The following is a 15114-nucleotide window of genomic DNA, read 5'->3' as shown; positions in this document are numbered from 1 at the left end:
TTACAATAAAACAGCTGTACATGCTCCACTAATTCGTTTGTGACTGCCTCAATTTACGGTAGCTATAGTGACAGTCCATGTGTTTTAAAAGATTCTCAAATACACTAATTGAAAGAAATATTTTATCCAACAAGATATTGCTGTACTTTACTGTACAGTATACTTGAAAAAATTAAAGCTGTGCAGATTATCAAATAAAAACATAATTTAAGGTTCCTCATAGCAAAACACATAAGAATTTTGTTTTAAGATATTTACTTTCTTTGTGTCGCATTATTAGCATGACTTTCTTGTAAGCACATTTTTCTGTTCACCATCTTTCATCTAATCTAAATTGAAATGTCAGGGTTTGCTTTTTTTAGTTGCCTATGTGACCCACTAAGTTGCACCATTCAAACCTTGGCATGGTTAATTGTTTGATACGTGATAAATCAGCATGCACACATTCCTGGAAATAGGACCATTGGGAGAACATTCACACTTCACCACTTTGGGGCGGAGTCCAAATCATAATTTCAAGACCAGAAAAATTCTACTGAAAACATCTGTCACTGACTTTATTTAGTATATCGTAGTATTTCTAAATTAGCTATGGATGAAGTCCATTTAACCTGCCACCACAATGTATTCACTCCCTGAAAGACCGTACAGTACTGTACTTGCATGTAGGACCCCAGCTGAAACTCAGTTGCACAGAGAGTGCATCTATAGTGTTGTGATGGGTACTATATGGGCTTCACCAGACTCAAACTGAAACTAACTGCAGAAAAACGCCTTTAAAAACTATATAAACCATTAGGTTCTAACTTTGTGGGTTATATTTTTCAGTTCCTTGTCACTAAGTATTCAAATAGAAGACATGTAACCCTGCTTACAGGATCATACATTGTTCCTTCATATTTTAATTAAACTCTGATGCCATAAGCAAAGGATATGTGTGTTAGGAATCATATTCTTGGCCTGATCTTTATAAACACTTACTGAGTTCTTGCCAGTTATTGACTTCAGGGGTTTCCAAGTTACACGGTACAGTATAGCTCCGTTTCTCTTTGGAATGTTAGGAACTGTAATCTTATTTTTTCAACAGGAATTTTGTAGGTGCATTTTTAAAAAGGTAAATTTGATATTTCAATGTGGTATTTTTGCAGTTACAATATACCAGAGCTTCATAGCAAAAAACAATGAAATGCACCAACATAATTTGTGATGCAAGTCCACTGAAAGATTAACCTTAGTTTTAGCCTAATGTAGATAATATTTCACGAGACACTTCGCTGGGAAATTCACAATTTATGCCCTATAAAAGCGTTCTGTTATAACAGCAGGTTGAAGTGGGCTGCACGTACTAGCAGCTCAGTGGAATGTCATGGGCCTTGAATGCTACACAACAGGAAGTGCATACCTCATATGGGTACTCTCTCACATTCTGGAAATTCTCAGCCTTGTAAGGGAATATCTGGCATTATCAAGGCATCAGAACTACGTCTTCACATAAACAAAGTGGTGCAGAGAAGCTCAGGAACTCCAGCCAACAACAAGCATGTGAGCGGCTTCAGAGAGTGAGCACAAATGCCAATCATCTGGAAAGCTTTGAAAAATAGCCTGTTGACAAGCAAATCATTCACAAACAAATCCCCAAAACAGGCTCCAGGCAAAATATTTTCTAATACAATTACTCAAACTGTCACTCTTATTTTAAGCTTCTGTAGACCACATTTGGCATTTTGCTTAATGTGTTAAAACATAATATAGGTTTTTGTTACTGACTTGAATAAAAAAAAAAAAAAAAAAAAAAACACAATTGAGGATATTGTTTTAGTAAGTATATTAATTTTCTTTGTCACTGAAGTACTGTACCGCTCCCCTTGTTATATGTTTCCTTAATAGCAATATGAGCTTTGTAACATTTCTAAAATGTTTTCTTATTTTTTTTAATGCTTTTTAAAATGCATGGGACACAAAACCCTTTGAAATGAATTATTATTTGAGTAAACAGGAAATCCTGTTACAACTTTAATAACGTCAGTTTACAAAAGCCACAAATCGCAAATCTACCACTGCTAGACATAAGCCGGAAACCAGCGTCAAGGCCCAATACAGTTCCTTGTGGAGCCAGTTTTAATGTTGCTTTCCATTATCCTTTAAAAAAAAAAAAAAGTACCATGTGAAATATCACATCCCCTCTACTACCAAGGGTTGTGGCCTCTCTGGGAATACTGTGTGCATGGCTAAAGCACTATCCTGGTAAATTAAACAATTTGCACTAGCTTTTGAAAACATGTAATCAATAATCATATGTATGATTTGTTTATTTATTGGTGTGTGTAGTCTACTGTAGATTTTTAATTCAGTGCAGGGTAAAAAAACAAAGAAAATATGATTTAGATTTTTAAAGCCAATTTTCCATAGCTGCTAATTAAACTATTAAAATTAAACAACGGACCAATAATTGAGTTATCTGCCATTTGATGCACAAGGTCATCACAAAAGATCATTTTGGTTTACTAACATTTTGAAAGCAAATAAAACCCTTTGTACAGTACTTATGTCTCATTTTGAATCACATTAGCAAGGCTCTGCAAATCAGCTTGTTTGTGGTACGAGTCAATGCAAGCATGCAGCTTGGAAAACTGGCATTAACATGCCTCTTTTTCAAAACTAATAAAAGAACCAAGTAAAAAAATTTGAAACAGAAGTGATTTCTATTTTGTGCAAATTTTATAAAACATTCCCATAAAAAAATAAGCATGTTTGTGTGTATACGTGTTTCTGTCCACTTATTTTCCATATCGCCGCTAATTCATTTTATTTCATGACAGTAGAATGTGTGACATGTATGATACAAAATTATGTACTCGAGTTTAATGCAGTGATAAGCATGTGACAGACGAAAAACAGGTGCACATATTTATTTTAGACCATGACATATCACATTTCTGGCTTTGTTTTGTTTTTTACTGGGTTACAGTTTTAAAACACATACAGAATAATGTTCATGAAGTCCTAAAGACAGATAGCTTTAAACACATTTTTTTCAAGTAAGATCACCAACAAAATCCTACAAAACAGCGTTTATGTCTTGCCCGCTAAAAAAGCCAGGTTAAAAAATGAACTCCCTGTTCATTTACAGGAACTTGATGAATATTAACCATTTTTTTAAATTCCAAAATAGAATAACGAAGAAAATGATGCCTGAATTATGCACTGTGTCAAAGGCATTGTTAATTTGATAGCTATAATAAATCCAGAGCAGCATCACTGTTGGAAAGGCCTAGGGCCAGGCCGTATGGCCTTGTCAGTCAACACACCTTTGCTCCAATATGGGAAGCATCTGTTAGCTGTTTTTCCTGTCAAATTAATAAGATCAGTTGGCTTGTGCTGACTATCCTGGTACATGTTGGGGTTATCTGATTGGTACATCACAGGTGGCTGCGTAGATCACACAACGTTGCGTTTGGCACCTAGTAGCTCATTATCAGACAGTCACACTCTGCATGAAAAGAGGGAGATGGCTTTTAGGGTTCACAGAAAGAAAAGACTACAGCTGTGACTGCAGCATGAACGCATTAATGACGATTAATAACGTTCCATACATGTTTTCAATGTAGCACCTAATGCATCTCTATATGTGATAACGCTTGATGTTAGTGCATGGTTTCAATTATAATTGAACCTCAAATGATTAGTTATTGTAACTAAAGCAAATATGTAGCATGGACAATGGAAAATGTTTCTGAGAATTTCAGGGGTTGGAAGACTTGGGCAGGTCAAGAGACTTTAATACAATCACCCCCATGGGTCCTTTAATTGGACTCATTCAGGAAGAAGAAATATAGGCCAATTTTGTCTTCCTTTCTACTCATGAAGCAATTTATGTGTTTACACAATTCAGTGACATTCGTCAGCATGTTTTACCACGAATAGCAAGGCTAAACTGAAAAATAATCAACCTCCAACTCTAGGCCAAGCAATAGAAAGGTTAGGTGACACAGCATTCAACCTGCATCTACAAGGCCTTGTCTTTAATACCCCAGTAGAGTTCAACATAAACACATGCAAGGCTTTGTTTAGCTTTGTCAGAGACCCCTTTTCTTAACTTTGATTTTTAACTAGAAACAGGTGTAAGGGGTACAGCACCCAAGAATGTAATGTAAAACAGATATGTGGGGTGAAAAAAAATCAAGTAGTAGTTGTAAAAGTGGAAGTAGAATAAATCATGAAGAATGTGAGGTTTCTGAAATATGACGAGAGACTAAAATAACAAAACAGTTACAGAGAGAATCATGAAACACAGCTGTGAACTGGACTTGAAAGCAGCATTTCAATAGGGTGTGGTGCTTATCATCTGGAAATGGGAAAGGTACACAATAGCACATGTTACAGCTGTATTAGGTCAGAGGTAAAGTTAAGGCTGTAGCCACATTTTTCCAGCCTACAATATATTTAATGTTTTCTGGGACGTGGCTCCTAAAACGGTAGAAAATCTAATACCTGGTACAGAAAGAGTTTTTTTTTTTAATTAACAAAACACTATCACACTGTATCCATAATGCTGAAAGACAAAAGTCAAATGACTCAGGTTCAGTGACATATTTAGCCTGCACTGTTTATATAACCCTGCAGATATGAAGTCCCTACCTCAACTGGTCTTTGAGATACAGTATGACACTTGGACAGAATAGTTGTGGCCATAAGGGGTTATGTTTTCATTAAAAAAAAGAAAATATGCTATCTATAATACCCATTTTTACAAAAAATAAATAAATACACCCCTTCTGGTATTCCTAAATTAAAATCACACAATCTGTTACATGTAACCACACTAAAAATACTTTAGTAAAATACTGCAATTCAAACAGTGCAAAACGACAAGAACCTCTGCATGCTGTCCCTTTCATTCCTTAAGAAAAAACGTTGTGAGTTTTGATGTTTTTCTTTTATTTGTGTGCGTGCTGTATGCTGCTGCTGTACTTGGAACACAGGAAAGTACAAGCACAGCCCATTGCCTCGGGTGTTTTATTAGGGTACAGAAGAAGTCACAGGGGTGGAATGTGAATACTGGGAGCGATTGCATAACCAGTAATATATTGCCAAAGTTGACATTTCACTCGACTGCAATTCATCAAGGTTTTTTGGAAGATAGCATAATTTTGAATCTTTTTAGTTCAAAGGCTTAATGACATACCTGTCTTTCAATGGTGAAATAACCAAGAATGAAAGGTACAATATCACATGACAGAGCGAAGGTGAATGTCAAACATATCTAAAATATACGAGCTTCATTCATTCATATATATATATATGTGTGTATATATATATATATATATATATATATATATATATATATATATATATATATATATATATATATATATACATATATATATATATACACACACACACACACACACTTGCAGGAACTGTACCTCTTATCAGTTCTTACAACTTCATAACTTTTCACCAACCCACAATTCAGAAACAGAAAATAGAATTTCAAGAAAGGTTTGTCTTATCCATTTACAGTACAGTTCAGCAGAGCTCCCCTTTATTAAAACTTTCCAATCACTAATTTAAATCCAAAAACATAAATCATGAAATAACTGTAAAAATCAAATAACCTTAAAGGACCATCCAGGCTGTGGCAACAAAACCTGATATTAAATTAATATTCAAAAACCAAAAAGTGAACTTAAAATTCCTTCAACACGTGCTTGAATTCCAGATAATAATACCAAAATGAATAATAACTGGAAACAAGCCAGACATTGGCAATTAAACAAACAAACAAATAACAAATAAGTATTGTGCTGGTATTTAGGCCAGCATGCTTAGCAATTGTTATCTTTCTATTTCTTTTATCTCCTTTCTCCACTCTCATTCTCCGCTCTGAACACAATAGCCTCGAACTAGCAAAGTTGCAGGGTTTTATATCCATGACCGAGGTATTAACCAGCTATAATTACCTGATTATCCCTTGGTCACATTTTGCATGGGTTTAATAAGGATGCGTGACTGTCAGCTAGTTAAATACTCAGTAGCTGATCAGTCATGCATCCTCACAAGGTATTTACAAATAATATAAAACAATAACAAATGGCGGAAGGCATCTCGCTCGTCCTTGTCAAACAATAAAGCAAACACAAAATAATATCGGCATTCACCGTCATATATACATATAAATCACATACAAAGAAATAATAAACAAAGGGGTGGGACACTTTGCCACAGTGGGATACAGTTCATTTGTAAGAATTTGTTTTTACTGGATGGCTGGAACATCCTGAATCAAAATAAACAATAATACGTTACCCCCGAGTAAGATTTCTGCAGATAGGGTTGTAAAATGCATCTCCTACAAATTACACAGTTACATAAATCCATAAATGTTTATTTTCCACTGCTGTACATGCCAGTCTCAAAATGGTTACACTGAAAGCCAGAGTGGGGTACACTGACATCAGTACAGTACCTAGAACTCTTGCTGTGGGACTGAAGCAAGTTTATGGCCAAGGAAACATAGAAGGAAGGCTCAGAAATGCACTGCAAGTCTCCTCTGTGGCTGTACTGGCCTTGCTGGTAGAGCAAGTGTTTGTATTCTGGTGTAAGCACAGAGGGCTGGTCTGCCTAGGCACCATGCTAAAAGTTTGCACCGTTACTTTTGTTCTGCTCTACAGTTAATGTGAGACACCTGTTAAACAGAGTGCAAGAGGTTAATAAACACACAATACAGCATTACTGGATAATGCAGCTATCCCAATAAATACTGTACAAAAATCATTTAACAGCACCATACATTATCCTGATAAACATGTGTCTAAACATCTATTCTAATAATAGTTTGGTATCATGGTAAATCAGTTACAAAACATGTCAGTAGAAGATGTTAAATGATAATCACTTAGTAATATGATACAGTAAGACATCGGCTTGATTTAGCCCTTGCAAAAACATTTCCAGGTGGTTCCCTGATACAGAATAAAAGAAAAAAAAATATAAATAATTAAAAATCTTATTAAAAAAATAAAAAAAAATGACAAAGGGCAAAAATACAAACTCAAGTGTTAGGTCTTTGCAAGGGTGCAATGTAGCCAGGTAGAGCAGCCATGTAGTTTGTTTATTTGTTTTCCTACAAAACCTTTTTTTTTTTTTTTTTTTTTTTTTTTTTTTTTTTTTTAAATGTAGACAATTTGAGTATCAGTGAATAAATACCTCTAAAATGTACACAATAATTTTCTTTTTATATAAAATAAGCCTTAAATAAGATAAATTATAGCCAATTCACCATAAAAAAGGAAGCTGAAAATACTGAAAGCGTTGTACCCTCTGCTTGTATCACTCAGTCATGTACTGTAATATAACGCTTCAGTTAAACCTGAAATGAGACGTATTCATAAACTATGTTACACAAGTAAACAAAAGTAAACAAGTACACTATGCAGTAACTGCTGTCGACAGGAAGTTTTGTTTCAAGATCCTAAAAGAGGGGTTGTTATAAAAAAATGGGTATAAAAAAACAGCTGTGCTATGAAAAATTATACAAAAAATGATAAACAATGCACAATAGAGGCTGAAATACCCCTTTATTTTTCAATGTAACAAACACTACTTTAAAAAATGACTTACTCGACTTGGCAATTTAAATGTTCATAGTACTCTCTGAAATCATCCCCATACCTTCCAGACCCTGGGTAATCACCAAAACAGGACCTGGGAATGCTACTTTGACAACCTTGGATTCGAACATATATCCCTGTTATTTCATTTTTGTTCACTTATTACTTATCTACAATAATAAATTCTGCCTGCTTCTCTGTTGTATTTCTGTTTAGATTAATTATCATTAACTATTCCAGAGGAAAAAAAAAAAAAGTTTATGAAAAGGCATCTTGAAGCTGAACTGGAGGAAATGTGATGGAAAAGTAGACAATAAATGTGGCAAAAGACACATTTTTTCACAAAGTCTCCTCATAACAGAAAATAGGATCACAACAAAACAAAACATTGATAAACTATACATAACATTTACCTTGCAAGTTAAGCCAGTGTTTGGAAAACATGAAGCATGAACATGAAGTGACGTACATTCCCTGCATCTGTATCCCTGATTCTGATCTGTGTGCCAAATCTTAAGCAGCACTGTGTTGATCCTGTGTTATGTATCCCACGCATCCCTTGTCATTTTAGAAACTGTTGCGCAAGTTCTGGCAAGGTGGTAAATCGGTACAAGGCAAAAGATATATTTCTATCTATCACTATTTATGGAGACATGGATATTTGTTCGTTCACATATTCAGATAGTTTACGTGGACTAAAACACTACTCCATATATCTGTTTCAACATCGCTTCTCTCGTTGACCCACCAATGAGCACTGAAACAAAGTGGAGATTTGTGATGATTGGATAATGATTGGCACCAAAGCTGCCAAACACTTTAGTTGCCATGACGAGACTGCTTTCCAACGGAATGCTTGTGGACTGTTTGAGAGTGGATGGAATGCATGCATGGTGAATGAAAAGCAGATCAAATAAATCCTGGTATTCAGTACCGGTGTCCTGGGGAGTCCTGGGGAATAAGTAAACCAGGGAAAAAGTGGATTGTCATCGAGAATGTAATTAGCACATTTTTTCATTTGTTTTAGAAAAGAACGAATATTCAAAACATGATTTAAGTATTCGACTAGTAATTTTATTTAGAATACTCAAAAATTCAGACTCACCCCTATCTAAAATGGATTGATAGTTATAAAGAACAATGCGCAAATTCAGATAACTGGGGATCCGGCTATTTTTTTATATTCCCAAACCAAACAGGCATTAGTGGTTCTCTGCATGGTTATACTTGCACTCTGTTCAATGTTACATAATTGACAGGCCTGTTTGGAAAGATGCCTACAGTTTATACTCCTAGAAGTGCATTGAAAATGCACTGCTCCAACCACAGACTTTCTAAATCGAACTGCTGAAGTTCAGCCAAGCTCCCTGATTAATGATGTCAGGTGTGTTACTCAAGTCCTAGCACTCTCACTAGCCACATTCTACATCAACCACTTGATGCGAGAATAGCAGTTAATCACGTCAAAAGCACTACAGTAATAAGCTCATAACCCTGAAGATACACAGCATGTGTTGTACAAACACAAAGCTTCTATATAAATACTGTGCTACAATATACATTTAGTCAATTTGGGGTAGACATTTGTTTTATTACCATGTTTTTTGTTTTGTTTTTTTAATAAAAGCTTTACACATATAACTATCCTAAGTTTTAAATAATTAAAAAAAAAAAAAAAAAAGTAATCGAAGTGCCAGTTTTTAGGAGAGAAATAAAAGTGTGTTAATTATTGATTAACCACTTACTATATAGTATTAATCTTGTATTTAAAATAGATTAAAACAGGTTATCACATTTAAAATATTTGCTTTTTGTTTGTTTTTTTGTTTTTTTTAAGTTTTACTTTCACGATTTGGAATGTCACTCTTGGGTAGAACTCTTATTTTAATGCTACAGACAATGGCACTCAGAACCAATAAGAACTCAGTGTCCTCCTCTCGCCCAGACCGTTATATTGAAATGTCTTACATTCTGGTACCACTTTTTTAATGTATTTCTTTAGGACTCTATTGTCCTTTAAGTCACTTTGTCATATCATTACTAAAATTGCATTGCTAAAACTCCCTGTAACTATGGACAGCTTGGATTATGAATAACTACTGAGTGCGATATCTCACATATGTAAAGACGGCTGCCACTTTCACACACACTCACCTCTCAATAGTGTTATTTCATTTAAATTAAAAGAGCAAACGGAGGAACATTGCTACAGTATCTTCTGTTAGAAAATATATTTTGGTTTGGTACACAGTTCACTAACGAACAAAGCCTAGACACACAGATACAGATATTAAATAATATTTTGAAGTCAGGAGATGGTACTGTAGCACACGACACTGCATGCCTGTCCCTCACGACGTGACGTTAACAGCAGGAGATTGCTAGTCTGTTGACGTCCCTAGAGCACAGGAATGCAGTTTCATATTCCACTGCAGTTCACACATACTGTAACCAGGGAAAGGCAGTGCTGTACATGATAGAACACTTCATAACTACGTACATGGTGCAGCCTACACTTTTAATTCATCTGAAAAATTTGAAAAAACATTTTCTTTCTTTCATTCTTTGAAAAGCACCCTACAGTAGATCACCCCAAATGCATGAACCTGCAGCATTTTACAATTGGCTGTAGAAAGAATATTAATGGCTCCTTTTAACATGAATAAAACAAATACATATTTAATTTTTTTTTTTTTTAATTCACACTCTTCTTGGACTTCCCCAGGACAAAAGACAACACAGATTACAGCACACATTTAAGTTGCTTAAGACGGGTGTAGCTACTGTATTTAGAGGTTTACATCTAGGAGAGCAATTTTTAAAAGCAGTAGAACAGCTGCACCTTAGGCATCTATCTATTTTAATGTATGCATCAGTTTTTTTTTTCTTTTTGTAATTGGTTTAAGATATGTAAATGCATTAAATAATTACACTAATTTACATTAATGTTAAACCCCTAAAAATTGAGTTTTTGTTTATTTTTTTACAGTAAATGTTTTGTAAATAGAGTAAGATAAAACACAGGGAGATGCATTGTCAGAGAACATTTTTCGCACAATTAAAATATTTGATATCTGTATTAGTATTTATTTATTTTTAATCCATTGCAAGGACACAATCAGCTCACCTTTGAGGGGGTCACATATTTCCATGCAGTGAAGAAACCGAGACAAAACAGCAAATCCCCTATATAAATATTTGAGGCATTGCTAGTTTTCATTATTATTTTTTTGTTCATCTATTTAAAAAAAAGAATGATCTTGTTACTGGGTCTGATATATAGAATGAGAAGGAATAAAAGGTTAATTTTTAATAATATCTCTACATTTTTAAGAAAGACAGATAAGAACACCGGTTTTATTCAGAGTAGATTCTGGATTATGTGAATCCCTGAACTGCATATTATAGAGCAGTTACCGTACTTTAGATGAGACAAGAGATTGATTTTTTTTTTCCCCCTCTGCAAAATCTCACTTACGTCATAGGTTTTATTTTTTTTATTTTTTTTTTTAGGGGGAGGGGATGTTAACTGGAGAGCAATTTTGAAAGATTTAAACCTCTTAAATCTTATTTCGGCTGCAGAAGAGAGAGAGAGAGAAAAAATACAACTAGCCAAAAGCTTCTCTGTGTAATACACAGCAGGATTATTTAGAGAACAGCTATCCTCGGACACTAAAGTTTGTGTTTTCATGGCATTGACTAATAGTGCTCCATAGTTTTACCCTTTTCAGTGGGGTCTGCCCATCAGCAGCTAAACACACAAACCTTCCTCTGTAGCAGTGACTGACGTCAGCAGTCGCCTAGTAACAGCCTTTTGGTGTAAAAACGGTAGAGTCGGCACTGTGTTTTCAAGTGAAAAGAATGATAGTAGGCAAGCATGAAATCTTTAAAAGGAACAAAAGTTTCATTAAAACCTTACAGTGCAATTAAACTACGATATCTACAGTACTTAACTACCCCTAAAAGCACCTGCAGGAGTAGGATATACCCATAATGCAAAACATAAAGGGCTCGGGGCATAAAATGGTTACCCATTAAAATTGAGATGCAACCAAGAGCTACGTTAGGCACTTTCATGAATTTTTTTTTGTCCATTGTCGAATTGCACCAGGAGGTGTTACTATTCCAACTCTGTTGCGTTTCCTACTCATTTGAAAAGGCTGCAGCAACAAAATGCCGTCCCTTACACAAATACAGCTGCCCCTCCTTTATTTTTTAAATAAGCAAATATGGATAAGCATTTTATTACCTTTAAAAAAAAAAATAAAGTTGTTTTTTTTTTCTGTAGTATCTGGAAGAGCCAGACTACATTTTAACAGGTGGGTTATTTTTCAGGTACTGTACAAACTAACAAACAAGCACTGTCATTTACAGTTCAATTAACATGAATTCATGTTAATTAATCACTCAATTTAATACAAGCAAAGTTCCGAATTTGATTCTCACAGCAACTGGGTTATCATTATTGTGCAACTGCTTCTCTAACACCCAGCTAGATGCCCCCCATCTCTGTATCAAAACTAAAATGCCAATAAAATTCTCTCTATTTGGCATTAAAGACATTTAGCCATTCAACATGCTTTTGTTTTCAGTGTTTAGTTGTTGTCATATAAGATAAGGCACTTGTTTTAAATATCAGTCTGTTATAATTCTGTTTAAATTTTTTTAAAAACTAACACACACTGACACCTGCATATCACGTATAATTCTGTTTTCTCACACATCTTGTGTGCGTTGGCCTAATGTAGAATTGTAGTGTTAATGAGATGCAATCTTGTTTTTAACTCTTTCACAGATGACCAGTTTGTATGACTATTCACACACAAGACAATGAAACTATTTAGTTACAGTAGTGTTAGCTTTGTGCTAAGTTAAATGACTTACAGGCTACATGCGAAGAGTAGGCCTGCATAGGACTGTTGTAAGGAACACTGTTGTTTTTTATACTTGTAATATGAGTCTTTAAATCATTGAATGTTTCCTTTGATTTTTAAAACAGTTTTACAGCAATAGGTCATTCCAGGGTCCAAGTTATCAACGTGATATGCTTAAAATATGAATTTTAACTTCCAGGAAATGCTTTCTGTACTGATAACATCTAGACTACCCCATTATCACACCCACTTGGAATAAACCCCAGTTCAGTTTGCATTCAAATTCAAATGACAGTATCTTGTGCTGCCTAGCACTCACCCCCATATTAGTAAGTGGCCCCATCTTCTGTTTTAGTGTAATGTAATTAACCACATTCAGTTTTTTGCTGGTTTTGGGGGATTATATAACAGAAAGTAAAATGTTAAGCCTTCAAGGAAATTCAAGTTTAAGTCACCTGTTAACCGCAATATAAAACAGTTTTAATTCTGCACTTGGATGAAGGGAAGTGACTTTGTGGTCCACAAGCCAGTAGTACCAGGGCCACGGCTAATGGCCAAAGCCACAACCAGTGAGATGTGTGACGCATTAGTGGAGCTGTATGGTAAAGTGTAACATTGACACACAATACAATGTCTGATGTCACAATACAGTACACAAAAAGTAGTACGCGAAACTAATATCATGAAATATTTAATGTAGACTATGCGTAAAAATAAAAACATCAAAATAGTCCCATCTAATAAATCAATACAGTGTATGCAGAATGTTTTAGTTAACTATATAAACATACCCTAAACATGCAGTATCATGAGACTTTTTTTTTTTTTTTTTTTTACCTTAAAACACAATTGAGAGGCTCTTGCCTCCAGAATTGAAAAAAATAAATAAATTGTGTATATGTATGTATGTATATATATATATATATATATATATATATATATATATATATATATATATATATATATATATATATATATATATATATATATATATAAGATAAAGTATTAGGTAACAGGCTGCAATGTGCTTTAAATGATAAGTATGAAACTGTAACCTTTAACCTTTTGCAGCGCATACAAAGCCAATTTGTTACATTATTCTTCCAAGTCTCGTAGCTGCACCTATAACGAAAAGGAGCTAAATTCCCACCACAACGAGGACAGCAAAGAAGTCCTGAAGTAATTTATTTTCCAGCCCAGCGACTCAGCCCAGGAAATCATTTCTGAGAGACAACAACTGTTTAACCTCAGAACGCAGTAGTGAGGCTGTTATTTATTTATTTATTTTAGAATTTGTCCTTTTGTATACCTAAATAAATAAATACATAAATCAAGATACTGTACATCACCAATAAAACCTGCCAAAATGTTTTCCTTAATATTGAAAGAGCTTCTCATTTCTTACCTGGCTCTAAATGAAGATTAGTTTTTTTTTTTTTTTTTTTTTTTTTTTCCTGAAGATTTACAATAAAGAGTTTTTATTTACTTTTTTTTTTTTTTTTTTTTTTTTATAATTATCCTTACACAGTAAATGTGTATATTTTATAAAACTACTAGGGATGGCTGAGCTGTACGTTAAGTTCAGGCTCAAGTTAACACATACTGCTTCTGTAATAGTATAGTATATTTTATTTAAACTAAACCTATTGTATTTCAAATCAGACAACACACATCTATGACTAACTAGGAAGCAACACTTAATACAGCCTCAGGACAGTTTAAACATTTTCATAGTGTTAAAACCTTTCAAATGTTCCTGAATGTTCAACCATTGTCAAATATATGCATGTCAAATACAGAGGTCATCTGTATAGGTTACAGTAGCATGTGTACAGTTATTGTAAGAGTACTAGTTTTGTAATACGTCATAAAAATATTTAAAAAGTACCAGCATTCAAATGAAGGGCTTTGATGTTTTTTGGTTACAAAAATTCCCAAAATGTTAAATATATATACTGCAAAGTCTTTAGTTTATAGAGTGGTGATCTTTATCATAATAATAATAATAATAATAATAATAATAATAATAATAATAATAATAATAATAATAATAATAATAATAATAATATAAATGCAATACCACTGTTCTACATACTGTAATAACAATTCATACTGCAAAATCATACACTGGATAAATACTGTGATGTGAGCCAATCCTGTCTGATAACAAGAAATAAATTAATAGAAATTGACTAGTACTGTAATTTGAAAGCAGTAAGTTCCATTTTAACCCGAAATCAGGTGTTACATAAAGTAGAGTAATTTAACATAACATCATTTTTCATTTAGTTTGAGAAATGCATTTTCTAAAATACTTTTTAAAAGCCATACTTTAACATAGATACATTTAAATGAACACTAAAAAGTATACTGTTATACACACTCCAGTTAGCCTGTATCACAAAACAGTACATCCTGAACAATGTACAATATAGCATGCTATAGGAGAGCACCCAGGCTTGCATTTCATGGCTCTTTTCTACAGGACTGTAAGAGTCCTGTCTGAGGTCACTTTTTCTTTGCCGTCAGCCACTGCAGTTGAGCTGAGCCCTGCAAAGCTATCATCAAAAATAAAGAGCTGCAAGCTAATTGCTAGTGATCATGACGCAAACAGTTTCCAAGGCAAC

General features: G+C 34.1%; 1 protein-coding gene across 2 annotated transcripts in view; it reads right to left on the bottom strand.

The window, feature by feature from the left end:
- The window catches only part of LOC121294654 (cGMP-inhibited 3',5'-cyclic phosphodiesterase B-like), a 68261-nt gene that overhangs the window by 38452 nt on the left and 14695 nt on the right, over positions 1 to 15114 (bottom strand). Inside the window, exon 1 of one of the 2 annotated variants that reach the window (XM_041218602.1) lies at positions 8027 to 9229. The exons of the other annotated variant lie outside the window; for it this stretch is intronic. The gene's annotated coding sequence lies outside the window, so the exon portion shown is untranslated. Of the gene's footprint in view, positions 1 to 8026; positions 9230 to 15114 lie in introns of those variants that run through there. 2 annotated transcript variants of the gene reach the window in all.

The sequence above is a fragment of the Polyodon spathula genome, chromosome 19 (genome assembly GCF_017654505.1).
Source record: "Polyodon spathula isolate WHYD16114869_AA chromosome 19, ASM1765450v1, whole genome shotgun sequence".
Taxonomy (NCBI): Eukaryota; Metazoa; Chordata; class Actinopteri; order Acipenseriformes; family Polyodontidae; genus Polyodon; species Polyodon spathula.
This window is presented reverse-complemented; position numbering and strand designations above follow the sequence as displayed.